The sequence below is a fragment of the Rhinopithecus roxellana genome, chromosome 15 (genome assembly GCF_007565055.1).
Source record: "Rhinopithecus roxellana isolate Shanxi Qingling chromosome 15, ASM756505v1, whole genome shotgun sequence".
NCBI lineage: Eukaryota > Metazoa > Chordata > Mammalia > Primates > Cercopithecidae > Rhinopithecus > Rhinopithecus roxellana.
The window spans coordinates 123,323,651-123,343,128 of NC_044563.1; the positions used below are offsets into that span (position 1 = coordinate 123,323,651).

A 19,478-nucleotide genomic window follows, 5' to 3' on the forward strand; every position below is an offset into this window, starting at 1 on the left:
TGGGAAAACAGATGTTCAGGTTTATTCTTCTTCACTAGCATATACACTTCAAACTGTTTTTCCAGTATTGTATTTATTTGCCTTGTGCCGTTCACATTTTTCATGCCCAATTCCATTTTGATCATGCATATATATAAAATGTTAAGCTAACAAAGGAAGAAATTTAGAGCCGTGGAAATGAGTATCAATGGTACAAGTACTTATTGAACTCATAAGCACTGCTTCTTTAGCATCAGGTGAGGCAACCCTAGGAAACATTAAGAGCACACCAAGTAGAGCAACTATTCATATTTGTTAGTCTGAAAGTAGATCTCACAGAACACTGAGCTATGTCTGTCATTATGTCATTATCCCATCCTAACATATTCCATAAATAAAACACAAGGGAAAGGCAGAGACCTGAAATAATTTTTTTAATGGTCATCTTTTAAAATTGAGTGAGGAAAGGGAAATATATACATTAATTCTTTCATTATTTTAGAGGAAACTATCATCTGTTTGGTTTCATTGTTTATTTGGTGAAAGGATTATGCTTTCACGGATTCTCTTTTGTTTTGTAACACAGCCATGTTCATGTTTTCAGTGTCCCCTCCAGTTTTTGGGCATATTCACACATATTTTATGTACTTGGATTCATAATGTTCATGATGTGCCCAAACACTTTATGTTTAAATTCTTCTTTTTTGTATAATCTGTCATCTCTAACAGATACTGGGAGTGTTTGTAGCTGTCAGCTCTCAACTGAGTCTGACTCTAGGCATTGCCTTCAGCTGAAGAGAGCTGCCGGCCCAAGATCCCCCTGCCTCCGCAAGGAACCCACTTTCAAAGACAGTTTGGAAAGTGGGGAGTAATAACACCAAGATACCTCCTTCTTGCCCCAGTCAGGGGCAATTCTGAAGACAGCAGCTGAGACCTCTGTTGTGATGGCTTTTGCAATAGCAATTCAATTTTTCCCTCTGCCCTATCTACTTTCTTTACATTCTCACAGGGAAACAGTCTGGTAAAACTCCTCAGCTGCAAACATGTACTGACTACCTTTCATGAGAATGACCCAGAAGGCAGAGCTCAGAACCACAAAGGATCATTCTCAGGCCTTGAAACCTAATGAAGTTTGCCTGGTGGGATCACTGATCCTCAGTACACTGCCCAGGAGCCCTCCTGAGTGCAGATCTCCATGTCGGAGTCTGTTTCCTGGGGAACTAGAGCTGTTCCAACATCACAAACATTTTCCCATGCTGTAGCATAATCTTTCCACATAGTTCTCATTTAAGTGGCTGCTTAAAATTCTTCTAAGGAGGCCGGGCGCGGTGGCTCAAGCCTGTAATCCCAGCACTTTGGGAGGCCGAGACGGGCGAATCACGAGGTCAGGAGTTCGAGACCATCCTGGCTAACACGGTGAAACCCCGTCTCTACTAAAAAAAAAATACAAAAAGCTAGCCGGGCGAGGTGGCTGGCGCCTGTAGTCCCAGCTACTCGGGAGGCTGAGGCAGGAGAATGGCGTAAACCCGGGAGGCGGAGCTTGCAGTGAGCTGAGATCCAGCCACTGCACTCCAGGCCGGGCGACAGAGCGAGACTCCGTCTCAAAAAAAAAAAAAAAAAAAAAAAAAAAAAATTCTTCTAAGGAGAGCTATCATATTTTAATTGACTCTTTCCTTATAGTTGGACCGTTGGTTGTTGCCAATATTTTGTCTCTTTATACGAACATTCAGTAAACAGAACTAAGCTGTTATTTCATGTTTTTTCTGGTTTTTAATTTTTTTTTTTAATCTTAGGTGTGGGTAATTACTAAGATAAAGATATGAAGGATTTCAGTCGATTGTTAAGAATTTACAGATTACAGTACTATAAGCCATAAGTCCAAGTGTAAGATATATCCCCAGGACACTAAGGAATTAGAATAGATTATTTTCTGTATTATGTGTCTTTGATCCAAGACTCAGCATAGAATGCCTGAGAAGCCCAGAAGAAAAGGAAAACAGAGTAGTCTGTTATTAATTTGTGTAGCACTCTACTGTACTTGGCTGAGTAAATCAGTACCTACACAATGCCAGCATCTAGTGAGCAATAAATACTTGTTGAATAGATATTTGAATGAATAAATGCATATTCAGGTTGCTTTACATTTTAATTTAAATTTAAGAGGGCTCGTTAATGGGGAAATGTAGATAATGTAGAAAATACGGACTGGATACTGATAAGCCTTTGGTTTTAAGTTATTAAATCATCACCATTCCAAAGCAAAAATGACAGTGGTGGTAACAGCAGTAGTGCACGTGAGTATGTTAAATTCTCTTTTCTACAGAAGCTAGCACAGAAAGGACTAAAAGGAAGAGTTAAGGAAGAACAAAGTAATAGCCAACACAAGCACTGAGTCAACTAGATAACAACAGACCAAGTTTCTAATTATCTCAACAGGACACATACCACAATTTCATGGAAAGGAGTGCCAGAGACTGGAAGATATTAGTGAAAATCCAAACCTTTAAATTTGGGGAACAGTGAGGAAGGAAGGAGGATGTTAAGTTGAACAAAGTATATCTCGTGAGATACACTGGCATATCCTGTAGACACAGCATAAGAACCATTCCCTGTTCTCATTTCTTATAACCAACAAGAATCGCATCTCAGATCAGACTAGTCTCTTCAATGCATTGTGAGCACACCTTGCTCATTCCAACTTGGGTCCTGCCACTCACCCTCCTGAAATGCCCAAAGGAGAGCAGCCCCCACTGCAGAGTCATAAACAAAGAAGGGCACTCCACTTCTTAGGGAGCAGAGGGAAGAAAAATATGTCACATAGGAATGTTAAACACACAAGCAGAAGGAGGAAGAAAACAGCACCAGAGACTTAGTTTATTCTTATAAATAGCTTAATAGGTAGACTTAGGTCTGCCTGAGCCAAAAGAGATATAAAACAAAAATGTCTGAATGTGGATCTTTTATTTTTCCAATACACTTTTACCATTCCCTCAACACTATTTAACTCCTAAAGAAAACAGAAGGTTATATGAGAGATCTTTCTTAATATTTGAAAGCAAATAAAAACGCATTATCCAAAAGGTCAACTGAATCTAGTATTTGGCAGGAAAAAGATATTACAAAGCTATAAGATCTTGAATTCACACATGATGAAAGATGCCACATTCCTTTCAAAGTGCTTCTTAAGTGTGCTTCAAAAAAGAGTCACAATTAAAGCAGCAAGCTGGCTTTTCTCTTCTCAGCCCATTCCTAACCTTGCCAGTATATTATTGCTATTTCCTTTCTAGCTTGCAGAAGAATGTCAAAGGTCTACATAGTTTGTTTGTTTTTTCTGTCCCACTAACAGTGAATCAGTTGGCCTGGTGCCCTAGAAGTCAAACAGATATTTGAGAAATTTTTCAGCCTTGTGACTATGGTAACCTTGTTCTAAGTTGAAATCTCCCAATGTAGGCAAACTTCATTTTAAACAACTGGACTATAGACTTCAATTCTGCTGTCTGTAAAGCTGACTACTAACATCCCTGTTTCACTACTCAGAACTATCCAAAAAAGACTTAGATAAATAAGAATAAAGTTAAGTACAATCAAGTTCCTATGTGGAAATACCAAGATTTACTCCATCTCACAAATCCCTCCTGTTTTCCCAGTATTTATACTAAGGTGAGAGCAGGAACAATGGTCAGTGAATACCACTGTTACTTGAACTTTTGCCTCCCATTAACAGAACTAGATTCATTCCATTATTTAGTTTAAAATTTTGTTCCCAAAGGATCAGGACTATGAGGTCCATGACAGCATGAAAATGTGTATATGGGGCAGGGCGTGGTGGCTCACGCCTATAATCCCAGCACTTTGGAAGGCCAGCCATGGGCAGATCACAAGGTCCGGAGATCGAGACCATCCTAGCTAACATGGTGAAATCCCGTCTCTACTAAAAAAAAAAAAAAAAAAAAAAAAAATACAAATAATTAGCCGGGCGTGGTGGCATGCGCCTCTAGTTCCAGCTACTCAGGAGGCTGAGGCAGGAGAATCGCTTGAATCCGGGAGGCGGAGGTTGCAGTGAGCTGAGATCACGCCACTCCAGCCTGGGCAACAGAGCGAGACTCCATCTCGAAAACAAAAAAAGGAAAGAAAGTATGTATATGAGTATGTGCAGGGATTGTAGGAGTAGGTGAAGGGAGTTAAATCACATAGACAGAAGACCTGATTATGTCCTGCATATGTTTGCTTCAAATTTTTAACTTCAAATAAATTTGAAATGTGAGAATAATTTATATAAGCCTCAGTATTTCTATGCAACAATTAAAGTTTTAAGGAATTATATATATACACATATATATAATCTGAAATGAACACCATTTTTGAAACTGATCTTTTGTCTATTCCAACAAAAGGGGAAATGAACATCCAGCATGTGCTTATGCTCTGACCTGTTATTAATTTAAAAAATAGGCAGTGGTAATAATTTTAACCATATATAGCTGTATTATCTTCTAAACAGTTCACTTTACACGCCTATTAGTTCAGTAAACACTAAACACCAACTTAGTGTGATGTCCTGCTTTAAGTGAAGATCCTATGTAACTAATTGTACACAATGCTATATGGAGATACAGAAAGTACTGCTACTAAATATAGAAGTACTTTAATAGCACATTGCAATATCATCTAATGACTGATGACAGGCCATGAAAAATAATGTATACTGGCTATTTAAAATGTCAGGGAAGCAATCAAAAACCCAGAGTCTACAGGGAAGAATATGTCAATGATTGTTGAGGCTTCTGAATTCAAGGAAAGTATTTTGGAAGTCCAAAATTATCATAAGATAATAGTAAAGGGATGCCAAGAAGAAAGCTACATGTCCATGTATAGATGTCACTCAATATAGTACCATGAAAATCAGTACCTTAAGCAATAGAAGTAGTCAGCAGTTTTATTTTTACTTTCATTCTTTGAAAATGTGATTTTATCCTTGAGCAATATTCCTCTGTGTGGAAGAAATGAAATGAAATGTTCTGGAACATACAGGAACCAATCACCTATTCTGGTATCAATTGCCCTGCAATATTAGATAAACAGAGTGGGACTATGTTCAGACACTATTCCAATTTCATCTTTAATCTCCATATCACAAAATCATGTTATAGGGGAGACAGAAAACAAAACTTAAGGAAAATAAACTCCACAGATGGGCTCCAATCTGGACACTAGTTACATAGAATTTGATGCATTCACAGGTGATACTAGCAATTTTATACTAGCGTAAAAACAGGCCACAAACTCTTAAACTCACTTACGTTTGTTATTTTAGTTAGTTTTGTGGTGTTGTCTGTTGGTTTGTTTTTAATTGGGGATACAACCCAATGGAAACAAAGTTCCTTTGGACTTATAATCTATTTTAACTTTATTCAATCCTTTTTGGAAATGTTTATTTTGATATAAGTTTAAACTTAGAGAAATTTGCAACAATAGTACAAAAATTATCATACTCATCTCAAGTTTCACCATTTGTGAACAATTTGCCCCATTTGCTTTCTTATTCTCTCTCATTCCCCCTTCTCTATCTTTTGCTACACACACACACACACACACACACACACACACTCCATTTGAGAGTAGATAGCAGACATTATGCCCCTTCATCCCTAATACTTCCTTGTATAAAATGTACACTTTGACACTATGCTATCTTCTAACCCACAATCTATATTCAAATTTTGCTCATTGTTCCACTGATATAGCTTACAGTTGTATTATTTTCTAGTCCAAGATTCAGTACAGGATCATACTTTGCATTTGTTTTTCTTGTGTCTTTAGTTTCCTTTCCTCAAGAACACTCCTCATTCTTTATTTGTCTTTCAAACAATAATCCTTGGATACCACCCCTCCAGGGCCTCTGGCCTTCCTGCTGTGGTTACAAAGAGTTAAATAGAGCACCTGACCACTGGGTACCTACATTCAAGTCAAAGAGAATGACATGTAAACAATTAGGAAGCACATCATGAAGTGTGCATTAATAGAAGTATAAGTGGGTTCCTTCTATTTTTATCAGCTCAAACCCCTTGCTCTCTAGATCTTTTTTTCTATCTCTCATTTGGAGTCAGAAAAATACCTTCCTAGCCAGAATAAATATTGTCAGTGTTCACTCTGGCAGCACAGACACAGAATAATCATTGGCAAAAGGTATTTATGAAATATTTTTTGATTCAGGGAGTTGGCCAAAATAACAGAGAGTACCACGTAGCAGTATATACTAATACATACACACAGGGTGTTTATTTTTTTTTTTAGGAAACAGAGGTGGTTCTTTTAATGGAAGATGTGTCACAATTACCACTTATTTTTGGAAACAGAGAAAAATGCAACATGGTAAAAAGAGCTGTACTACTTTCCTGTAGTTTAAAAAGCTATATTCAAATCTAGCTGCAAGCATTTGTTGGCTAAGCGATTTGGAGTAAAGCACTTACACTCTGGGTCTAATTACTTCATCTGTAAAATGGAAGTAATAACACTTAATTATAGAATTTAGCAAGGTACAAAATAATATACACGAAAGATCCTTATAACAGTAAAGCATATATAATTTATACATAATAGTAAAGCATATATGTATATATGTATGTGTATGTACTTATGTATACAGGCATATATGTGTATGTGTGTATATATGTATATGGAGAAAAAGAAAACAACAGCAAGAGAAAGCTTAAGTATGCATTTGATTTGTGGATTTTACTTCCACTTCTCTTGGGATGGCTCTCTTCTAGTGATCACACTCAAGCAGCCTTGCATTCTGTCCACTGAGTAGAGAAGTTTTATACTTCCTGCCATGTGGCCTCCTTCCCATTAGCTTCTATGCTGATAGAGCCAGGAGAGCAGACATGACATCTGCCTTACTCACTCTCAGATCTTCATGGCCACACAGGCCTGGCACATGGAGGTATTCAAAACACACTGGTAGAATGATGAACACCAGCTGGGACTCTGTCCGGCCCAAAATACAATGCTACAGCCTCACTGCCTCCTTTCATTTATCTTAAATAGATCCAGAGTAGCAAATGTTACTCAGACATCAGTGGAGAAACTAGAACTTTCATCAGTCTCAACCTCCTCCATATTAAAGTGAATGTTTAAAAAAAAAAAAAAAAGTTCATTTCTGGAGCTCTAAATCCAGAAATATCAGTGAAACAGCACAAATACTACAGTCATACAGAAATCCTATGAGTTGCTTAAATGGATTTAAGAATATTATCATTAACATATTTACTTAAGCCCTTCCCACTCTTTTACATTCCATTGTCTTATTTTTCTTTTCTTTTCTTTTTTTTGTTTTTTTTTTGTTTTTTTTTTTTTTTTTGAGATGGAGTCTCACTTTGTCACCGAGGCTGGAGTGCAGTGACACCATGTCAGCTTACTACAACCTCTGTCTCCTGGGGTCAAGCAATTCTCCTCTCTCAGCCTCTCGAGTAGCTGGGATTACAAGCGCCCACCACCCCTGGCAAGTTTTTATATTTTTAGTAGAAATGGGGTTATCACCATTGTTGGCCAGGCTGGTCTCGAACTCCTGACCTCAGGTGATCTACCCGCCTTGGCCTCCCAAAGTGCTGGGATTACAGGTATGAGCCACCGTGCCCGGCCCCATTGACTTATTTTTCTTCACAGCATGCATCACTCTGAAGTTTTTGTACTTGTTACTTGTCTGTAGTTTTTTACTGCCTGCCTCCCCACTTGCTGTTTTCTCCCTGATAATCACCAGTACCTAGAACAGTACCCAGAAATACAAAATATTCAATAAATATTTGTATTGAGAGAACAAAGTACTTGAAAACTATTCCTTTAACAGGGCAAACATGTCCTCTACAATAGTATATACAGACTTCTCTGGATTAATCAATCTTCCCCTGCAGTTAATATAACAATATACTAGTCCAGCTGAAACCCTAGTGATCATTTAGAGCTCTGAATTAAAGAAGTTGTGCAGATTTGCAGTAAGTTAGAGTTGTTTGACTACCAAATTTGTCAACTAGAATATTAAGCTTAAATATAGTACTAAAGCAAAAATGTAATGACAAATTAAGAGAAGTAAACTTACGTTTGGCAGATTTTAATTGTTGCTTTTTATTAAACTGTAAGATTGAGAATAAGAATAAGGAAAATAGAAAGGTTATAGAAACAAACAAAAAAAGAGGTTAATGAAAAACAGTCTGAAGTGCTAGAACTGAATGAAGAGGTGAATGAAGTCTCATAAAATGTTGTGGGGAAGTACACAGAACCAGAAGAAAGAGAATGAAAAGTAGAAAAATTATGGCAATTGGGTATTTTTAGTCAAAGTTTTCCTGGGCACTAATCGCTCAGTGGAGTAACTCCCAAGAGTCAGGATCATTTGTCACTGTTCTGTTTGTCCTCTGGCTGAAATTCCTCTTGATATCTTCTTCATAAAGATCCTAAAATGACTCTGTGCTTTATGAAAGCTCCCAGACAAGTATAAACTTCCCTTTCCTATTACATTAACAAATTCTATTGCCCACTTCATTTTCCCCCTAGGGTAAGACTGTCCTCTGGGAATTAATAGGATTTCTGGTCCTAATGATAGTAATAGTGGACAGGAAAGTGTCATCTAAAGCTCTCAAGGAAAAAAAAAAATATAGCAGTAACCAGGCATTTTTATGAAAACTATGCATGATCCATTATTTCTGACATTAGTTTGAACAAAAGCCTATTGCATGTCATTGTGGAATTAATGACATGGGATGAATAAAGAGAGGGATTTATCCAGAACTAGGTATGCCCACTTACATATAAACAGAAGAAAATCAGAAAAAAAAATATGATAATCTAATTGTGTGACGCAAATGATGGCAGTCTAAGCTGGTAATCTAAGCCAGCAGTTATCAGCATGAAGGAGATTTGGCAAAGAGATACAGAAAAGGCAAAAGGGAAGAAGAAAGGAAGGAAGGAATGAAGGGAGGGAATGAGGGAGGGAGGGAGGGAGGGAGGGATAAATACAGAGCATCTCCAAGAGGCATTAAGCCTGTATCTGGAAGACAAAACGCAATTAATGAAAGCAGAGCCCCAGTTCCTGTGTGGGATTCAGAAATAGAACTGAAGTCCTGAAGAGAAGTAGGAATAAGTCAAAAGAATTGGGTGGAATACAAGGCAACAACCCACTTTCAGAAATAAGACAGAAAGTGAAATACAGGATTTTAGAGTACCAACTAACAGCAGAGATGACTTGGTATCAAATGTCCTAAGAATTGACTACGATTTCTTAAGCATCCTTGCCCAAGAGCAGGATTAGACTTGGAGTTAAACTGTTAAAAGTCATGGGTGCATACTAAAATTATCTAGAGAATATATTTTTAAAATATAAAGTTCAGGTCTCTGCCCTAGATATGATAAATCAGAATATCTCGGTATAATGTCTATAGACCTCTTGTATTTATTAATGTCTCTTGATGATCCTACTGTACAATCACTTGTGGAATGTAAGGTCCACTGATCTAGAGTCTAGCATATACATAAGTACTTTTGGGATTAGGATTCAGATCAATAATGCAATCATATTTCCCTAGGAAGAACAAGAGCATAAATGTATAAATCTCAAAATTAAAATTGATATTTTCAGAGCTGGTTTTTCCTCTTTTACTTATCTGGCTCTGGACAATGTTCAATCCTGAACCATTATGTAGGAGTCAGGAATTACTTCAGTATCCTTGCTTATGAAAATCACATGTGTTTCTTGTTTAGTTGACTCCTATATATATGCTTTACCAGTTTCTTTTCATGCCTGTCACCAACTGGAGGTTCTCCCTCCATTCCATCAATGAGTCATGTCTTCTGTGGGGACCTACACTGGTTCTTCTAACTGTCCTTTTCTACCGGGGAAGTGAAGCCCAGTCCTCACATCCCATACCATTCCCTACTGCCTAACAATCTCTCTACCCCACCTGATCCTAGACCATAACACTGGTACATAACAGTGCATAAGGTGCCCACAAAGACTAAAATAAAATTCATTTATAACACAGTGGAAAATTCTCACAAGTACTTCCAAAATCTACAACTTCTTTCTTCATACTGGAAAATTACCATTTCCCAAGGTTAAGATCAGACTTTGTGGAAATATAGGAAAAAACCACAATAGACCAGGAATTGGAAGTTAGGTCTCAAACTTATTAGATTTGAAGGAGGTGTCACTTTTACTAGGTACTACTATGAGTATCAGAAATGGGAAAAGAGCACTCCAAAACACCTATAAAAATCACCCACAATACATAACAGTCCACAGCTCCCCTCATGGAAAATTTAACATATGGAAATCTTTAACTGAGCAGACTCAAAGAAAATAAGAGACTAATATTTTTGCTTTTGAAAAATGGGACTAACAGTGGGATAATAAGGGGAATTTACCATATATAAAAATCTTAATTTGTATAACATCTTTATTGTGACACATAAAACTCTACTCACCGGATTAATTTAAATAAATTACAATAGAAATGCTGTCAAAAGCACTTAAAATTGACTGAAGAACTGAACTCAAGACTAATAAGAATGACAACTTATCTAGCATAGAACCCAGGATGTTTGAATTTAACTCTAATTTTACTTAAATTTTCATTAACTGTCACAAGAATTAAAACAGAAAGTTATTAACATCTGTAGTTGAGTCAAAGTTAGAGTTATGCATCAAAGAACAATGAAAACAGAACAAAAACACTATGGACAAAAACATCAGCTTCATGCATAGGAAATAATTCATTTAATTAACAAAAGTTGTAAAACACAAAAGAAAAGGGTTGGGGGAGAAAGGAAGGTGGTATGCTCACTTGAGCTAAAAGACTAAAAGAAATAAAGACAAAAAACAGTATTTCAAAAAGCAAAAGTGACAAGTCACTATAAATCTGCTCCATGAGATGGCAACAAAATAAGCTATGAGTTTGACATATGAAATGATTACAGGTCCACAATCATGTTTCTCACATGGTAAGGGAAGAATAATCTTCCTTCTAACTCAGAGAAAAAGCAATAACAACAATCACTGTTTGGTAACAGAAGCAGTGGAGGGGTCAATAAGTAATGTAGCAGGCTCTACCATCACAGTCTCATAGTTCAAACACTGCCCTCCCCACAGGCTAATGGTGTGACCCCATGCAAGCGGCCTGACCTGGCTGTGCTTCCATTTCTTCTGCTCCAAGTCAGAGAGAAGTGTTTTTGTTTTGTTTTGTTTTATCCAACTAAGGAGTTTTGCAGGTTTTAAATGGCAGTAATACTATCTTTGAGAAAACAAAAATAGAAGAGTTTCTAAGAAATTTGAGAATTTTGTTATGTGAATGTATTGAGTAAAGGAGCTTTAGTTAAGTGAGTTTGACTCACTGGCTGTTGATAGTGTTGAAAGGAATCTTAACTCAGGCAAGCTGGGGGTTAGGAGAGCATGTCGATATTAACAAAGACCATTTGTGGACATCTTATATTTCATCATCTTCAACAAATGGGACCCTGTTGGTTATAGCACCTCAAAGTTACACTGAAATTCCTAAAATATTTCATTTCCCAGTGAATAAATGCTGAATAACTCCATTCCAGGAACTTATTGTTACTAAGCCAAAGAGAAAGAGTCTACCTATTACAGTAGTATCATGGGCAATCACTGCTATCACTAATAAATTTTTAAGCAGTTTCTAAATTCAGTCATAATATCAGGAAAAGTATTTAGAATAAAACCAGAAAATGAAATTCTTAATTACAGTTGGTATATGCAGAAATTGTAAAGAGATAACAGGTGCTGCTTTTGTTTATTAAAATTTCAAGGAGGAAGGCACATGTATTAGAATGGCTAAAATCTAAAACATGGAAAATATCGATTTCTGGAAAAGATGAAGAGCAATAGGAAGTATCAGTTATTGCTTTTGGGAAGGCACATGGCGCAGTCACTTTGTAAGACACTTTGGCAGTTTCTTACAAGGTTAAACATAGTTCAACAATTGCACTCCTAAGTATTTGCCAAACTGATTTGAAAATGTAGTCTACACAAAAACTTGCAATTGAATGTTTTATAGCAGTGAATTCATAATAACCAAACATGGAAGGAACCAAGGTACCCTTCAATCAATGAATGGATATGCAAACTGTGGTACATGTTAAATGGAATATTTTTTGGGGGGGAGGGGGTGGGGGGAAAAGAATGAGCTCTCTGCCAAAGACATGGATTAATCTTAAATTCACACTTCTAAACAAAAGGAGCCAGTGAAAAGGCTACATACTATATGATTACATTTATATGACATTCTGGTAAAGGCAAAACTATAGCATGGCAAACAGATCAGTACTTGCCAGGGATTTGGAGGTGACATGGGGTTGAACAAGTGAAACACAGGGGATATTTTTTAGAAGAGGGAAAGTATTTGGTATGATGTTATAATGGTAGATATATGACATTATGCATTTTTCAATACCCATAGAACTTTACAGCAGAAGAGCTAAACTTGCTGTATACAAATTTAAGTGTGTGTGTATGTGTGTGTGTGTGTCTGCATGTGTGTTTAGGAGGTCAAAGTATCACAGGATGGAAGACTATAATGAAAGAATCTAGCTGTATTATAAATATATGAAAAAAAAATCTCACTGGAAGTGGTGGGGTAGAATGGCGCTTACCTAAGTAACCCTGGAAATGACTGGACATTATAAAACTTTATACATAACTACATACTCTCAAACTGCCCACAGGCACTGTATTCTAGTTGATAAAATTGTTTCCCCTGGAAGCTTGTGTTAACAATTCTGAAACAACTATAAACATACACTGGAATTCAAGAATTCAGTAAATGGATGGCTAAAGGGAGTCAGGTTTCTCCTTGTTAGAAAGGAGGATATAGACAAGCAAGGGGGAAAGGTTAGAATGATCCATATGGTAACGGAGTAAAGTTGGAGATATCAGTATGAACTCAATTTAGCATATGATGAATACATATAAAATGTTTATAGATAGGCATATATATATGAGTCAGTATACACACATATATTCTTTTGCTCTGTTGGCTGAGAGGGCGTAGAAGCAAAACGCCCCAATAGCAATGAGTACAACCAATGCCCAGGTCATGGTTTCTAATACCATTCTGCAATAAAAGGTATCAGGGATCCTGAGAGAAATGGCTGATTCTAGACTGGGACAGGAAATATGAAAGATGAGTCTGGAACATCTTATAGTGCTGGAAAGTAAGGAAGTGCTCAAAACACACTATGCACACACAGACACACACAATATGGGCATGTGCCAGGCCAATGATGGGCATATGGGCACATACCAAAGTAAACACGAAACAAACAAAAGATCTGACCGTATGCTTCAAAGCTGTCAAGGTCATCAAAAACAAGGAAAGTCTGAGAAACTGTCATAGATAAGAGAAGCTACGGAGATAAGTCAACTAAATGTAATGTGGTATCTGGAATGAAATCCTGGAAGAGAAAAGGTTAAAAACTAAAGATACTGAAATAAAGTATAAAATTTTGTTAACAATAACATATCAATATTGTTTTATAAATTGGGACCAAAGTACCATATTAATGTATGATGTCAAATGGGGAAAATGGGTGTGGGATATATTAGAACTTTCTGTGCTATCTTCACAGTTTTTTTTATAAATCTAAAACTATATTAAAACTTTATTTTAAAAAACTTAAAGGGAGAGGAAAAATAAACACCACCCTACTGAAGAGTTCATAAAAGAGAACAAAAGACAACCTGAAGAATTTAGCAATGTGAGGAGTTGTCCTCTCCTCACACAAAGAAGAAGTGCTAGACAGAAAGCTGCTAGTGACAGCGAAACAATGCTTTAGAGACACAGAAACAAAAATTTCAAATTAAGAAAAAGGACTGCCATGATTTTCCAGCAAAAAAGAAAAGCTACGTCTGGAGAAATTTAACAGGACAAACGGGGAATAGTCTGTCACAAGATTCAGAAGAAAATGTTCCTAAAAGACAAAAAATATCTAGGAGAAGAGGGAAACCATGGCACATTCCTACTCAATACCCAATAACCAAAAATGGAAGTAACCAAGGTATCCTTCAACCAATGAATGGATAAGCAAACTGTGGTACATGTTAAATGGAGTATTTTTTCAGGGGAGTTGGGGGAAAGGAATGAGCTCTCTGCCAAAGATATGGATTAATCTTAAATTCACACTTCTAAACAAAAGAAGTCAGTGAAAAGGCTACATACTCAATATCCTTGTAACTTCTAAAACTGACTTGTATAACTTAAGGATATGTTTTTATTATAGTGTTTATCCTATACATATAGGAAGCAGTGTCCAGACACAATGGTCTCATTCTTTCTCAGGACTACCTACTATATCTAATTATTTCAGAGAAAGTATATAAGCAGAGAGCAGAAAACAGAAGTTTTCTCTAATTTACACAGAGCCACTACCTAAAGTCTCGTTTAGAAATTGTTTAATAAGATTCTATGATGAATTCTTAAACTTTTCCATTAAAAGAAATCAGCAACATCAGAAACACAGTCTTTTTGCAGGTTTTGTGCTGGACCAGCGATGTCTAACATACGAGGCCAGCAACGTAGCAAGATCAGCTTGAAATCTGAGCAAAAAAACTGGCACGGTGTTTACTATAGCATAGCCAAGAAAGCATGTTTGTGTTGTGACGGGAAACACCATCACCCTTAGTGCATTTTCAACACCTAAAATTTAAAGAATAATCCTAGTTTCTAAACTGAAATGATCCAAATTGCAATGAAACTGCACTTTCCTCAATGCTGACAAGAAGTTTGTCTCATATAAGCAACTATCCCAAGTACATTTGAAAGAGCAATGCACTAAGCAAAATGTGACATCATGACGAGTCTAAGAATTCGGAGAACCGGAAAGATGGTGTGTAATTAGCATCAGAGGAGTGATGACACAGTCAACAACTCTGGAAGGCAGCACAAAGTAGTGAGAAGAACATGAGGTTTGGAATCAGACTGAAATGAATTTAAATTCTGCCTCTGTGGCTTGTTAACTCTGACCAAAGACATCAACAAGTTAGTTAACCTTGCAAAGTATGTTTCCTCACCTAAACAAGTAAGCAAACCTCATGCGTCTGATGCACACATTATTTGGGGAATACTCAATAATAATAAAAGCAAACATTTACATTCCATTTGTTTGTTATATACCATGCTGTTCTAAGTATGTACTTAATATAAATTAACTCATTTAATCGTCTTAGCAACTCTAGGAAGTGTGCAATTATATTATCTCCATTTTCCAAATGAGAAATATGAGGTAAGGAAAGATGAAGTCAATCATTCCAATTCGTACAGGTAGTAAGTAGCTGAGATGAATTTTCAGCCCAAGTAGTCTGGCTCCAGTCTTGCTCTAAGTCACTACATTATAGTAACATTATTAAGTTACTTCCCCTCCAACCACCTTAATTCCAATTCATTTTAGTAAAATACTGAAAATATTTACTTTAATGAAAGAGGAAATTGATCAGTTACCAAGTTATAGTAACAAGAACTATATTGGCAGAAGTTATTTATTGCTATTAATATTAATTCACCAATAAATATGGTAAGTTGTTACTACATTAACTAGTTCTCCAAGATAATAAATATGTTAAACATATTCTACTCTGCTAAACAATTATATTATTTAGAGTTATTCCCAGAAAATCCCCAAGTCAGTCTTAACCCTAACCTTAAGCTAATTCTTCACAATTTTATGACCAATTAAAAGGCTCCTAAATACACATTCCAAATCACTGTGAAACAAAAAAGTATACACAAGTTGACATATAAGCAAAAAATTATTACTTAGAAAAAAACAGAGAGTTCCATACCAGCTAAAGATTGTGCAATCAGTGGCATCTTATAAATGATTTCACAGTATTTCAGGATCCCTGACACTAAGAAAATATTGTGCCCCAAAGGTCTTTTCCTCTATCCTCCTTACTAGCCCTCTCCCAACAAAATAATCCCATGATAACATTGCTCCCATTCTGACTTAAATGTGTTACGTTTCTAGAGAAGATAAAGCAACACTCTGACAGAGAGAGACCTTTAAAACAAAGAAAACATTAATGAATACTTTTCAGAGCTATGCACTTCCCGACTATTTTGAGAGGAAATGCACTTCGCAAGGGCAGTATAAAACTATACTTTGTGCTGTCAAATACTAGATCTTATTCATTCTATCCAACTGTATTTTTGTGCCCATTATGCTTTCCCCCTCCCTCCCCGCAACTACCCTTCCCAGCTTCTGGTAACCATCATTATACTCTCTATCTCCATGAGTCCAGTGGTTTTAACTTTTTGTTCCCACAAATAGGTGAGAACAATAGGATAACTACAGTCAACAATAATTTATTGTATATTTTTGAATAACTAAAAAAGTATAAATGGATTGTTACAAAGAAGGGATGATTGAGAGGATGGATATTCCATCTACCCTGATGTGATTATTATGCATTGTATGCCTGTATCAAAATATCTCATGTACCCCGTAAATATATATACCTACTATGTAAGCAGAAAAATTAAAAATAAAAATTTTTTTAAAAATGAAAAAAAAAACTATACTTTGAGCAATACTTAGCAAATAACTGATGATTCCTAAACCTGCAAATCTTTATATGCTATAACTCTTCAGTAAATAAATTAACCTAGAGCTCTCATTTCTATTTGTTCTCTAAACTACGGTGGGAAGTCTTTTTCCTACACCCCATCTCCCTCATCTCGTAGCTCTCAGAGCTCTACAACAACTGAAACACCCACAACACCCTTAATAGTATTAGCACTTGTTAAAACTGCAATAGTCATAACCTCATTTATGTTTAACTTATTATGACAAAGGAGACTATGCAATTTATCATCCTTCTCCCTTAACTCTCCTACTCACTTTGTCTCCCTGCCTATAACACTATGTAACACATAGGAACAAGTAGCAACATTTCAGCAGAAAACATGGTACACATGCTTTAATACATGCTTCATTCAACCATTACAATTTCCAAGAATATACTAATGTTGCCTCACAGAACATAAACACATTTCTACTATCTAATTTGAGCTAAAAATAGGCTTTGCAGATTAGGGCTAGAAAAGATTTTCTATTTTTTGGACAACTAAAATTAGATTATTTTGGTATGCAAAAGATATTACGTACCAAATAAAGCAATAAATTTAAATCTGAAGTCCTCCAGCAGGGAGGGCATTGTCTACTATGTTTCTTTGCATGGCCAGAGTTTCAAGGGCCCAGCCTCCATTATCACAGCAATTGCCAAAGCACCAAAATGTGGTGAAGAGATGGCAAGAAACAGACCACAATCAATATCCGTAATTTGTAAATGATGAGACAGAAAATAGAAACAACCAGTTTCTAAGCCAACAAAAGGGAAACAGAGAGCAAACATTTTGATATCTGAAAGCAGTTCTTTCCCGTTACTCTAGAGGCATGAACCACACTGTAGGGCACAACATGCGCTCCCAGGGAGTCCCATGGAAGAAGTGAGAACAAACGCGTGGCAGAGGCATAACAGGTCTTCTCCAACTCACTTTCTCCCTCTCTTCAGGTCCTCGTTTTTATTCCATGTCACCCTCTAAAAGCAAACTTCAACCTGAAGAGCCAGTAAATGACCAAACTTTCTAGAGGAGTTGTTTATACTAAGTAGGTAGAAATGACCATTTTGGAAGGAGAAAAATTGCTACTATGATCATATTTTGTGATCTATTACTTCAAGTCTTTTTTGATGATGAAGTATAAATAACATACAAATAAGTGAATAAACCACCAATAATCTAATCACACTCCCCAAAGGTGATAAATATAAACCATGGAGTTGGAACATTGCCTTCTGCCGTCCAAAAGAAAGGTTCCCAGGCATCAAAATTGTTCTTAACTTGGTTGAAATGCTATTTTCCTGTGCCACCCCCCAACACCCTCCCAAAAAATAATTTTTTTATGTGGTGCTTTTCTGTCCAGTAAGCTAACCAATTCTTTCATTCTCATATATGATCACACAAGAGAATTTAAACACAACTTTAAAAAAAGATAAAATCTAAGCAAGCCAAGATTAATCATAGTTCCGTGACTTGTTAAAAACAAAGATTTTACTGAATATGACCACTAAAGCTGTCCTCAGAGCATCAATATATCAAGATTCTTAAAATACATTATTCAAAGAGAACAGCTACCTCTTAGGCACATAATCATCTGTGCCAGCATCCGGTTGGCAGGTGGCAGGCATTAAATGTTAATCTCCAGAAATTTAAACTTTACAAGATTATGCTTTAAATCTTGAGAACAACCTATCATTACTTAGAGGAAGAAAATAATCAGACCTAGTATCTCTTTGGCCAAAAAAAAAAAAAAGTAGTATTCATGGAAATCTAAACCCTGTTACACGATCACCTTCTAAGTTATAAACACTTCACTTACCCTAATGTCATCAGGCAGCACATTGCCTGCTGAAGTCTCACTCACGACTTATTCAGCATCTCAGGGCAACCTTCGAAGGGCAACTAAACTGTGCTGGGCCAACAGTGTCCCCTGGTGGTCACCATTTCAAATTGTTTGACCCAGGGTTTCTTTCTGTGGAAATTCTGCACACTCATTTACAAGCCACAGTCCAACTATCTTTAGCACCCCAGTGTAATCATTATCTTTGAACACCTCCTATTCCCTCTAATTCAGTGATTCTAAAACTAGGGAGCATAAAGAAGAAAGATGTAAGGGTCAGGAAAATGCTTAGAAACTGGTTAAGCAACCTCTCAAAATATTAAACATCCCTTCACTGAGATTCTGATACAACCCTTTTAGTGTGGCATCATCACCCCACCCCTTGAAATCACAATGCATTAAGAGAAACAGATGTTACTGAAAGGAGAGTCCTTGAAAATATAAAATCAGAAAACTTTAAACAGCTCTCGGGTAATGTCTCTTTTAATCTCACCCTGATTTTCTCCAGTCATAAGATTTACTTGGATATTGTGACATCCCTGCAGTTGTTCTAAGATTAAGGCGATGAATCTTTGGCCTCCTTTTCACTACCCATCACCGTCCTGCATGCTGTTATAGATGTTAGACAAACCACTAACATCTATACGCCTCCCCTCACAAAAAGGATACATTTTCTTATTATTCGATTTTGTGTTTACAAAAGTTACCTAGGATGAAAATGTAGCCAACTGGCGGTTGGATTCCCAGCTTGAATGTAAAAGAACTCTACCTCTAGAAGTCAGGCATGTTTAGAAAAATCTGATAGACTCTTGGGTTGGAGTGACCTGAAAATTGTTTGTAGGAGAAACTCAGATGTCTCCAGGGAAAGTACTTTAAAGGAAAAGAAAGAACATGCAAACTGGTTTGCCCTATTCTCCATCACCTGACCCCAAAAGAGATTCTGCATTCTGTGTGGAGTCGCTCACTAAGATTTGTTATTCCCCACTAGCACCCTCCAGCACCCCATGGATTCCTATCTGGGTCATAAAGAAAAAAGGATT

General features: G+C 36.7%; 1 protein-coding gene across 2 annotated transcripts in view; it reads right to left on the reverse strand.

The window, feature by feature from the left end:
• The window catches only part of GUCY1A2 (guanylate cyclase 1 soluble subunit alpha 2), a 339,473-nt gene that overhangs the window by 281,020 nt on the left and 38,975 nt on the right, over positions 1–19,478 (reverse strand). The window lies entirely within an intron of this gene.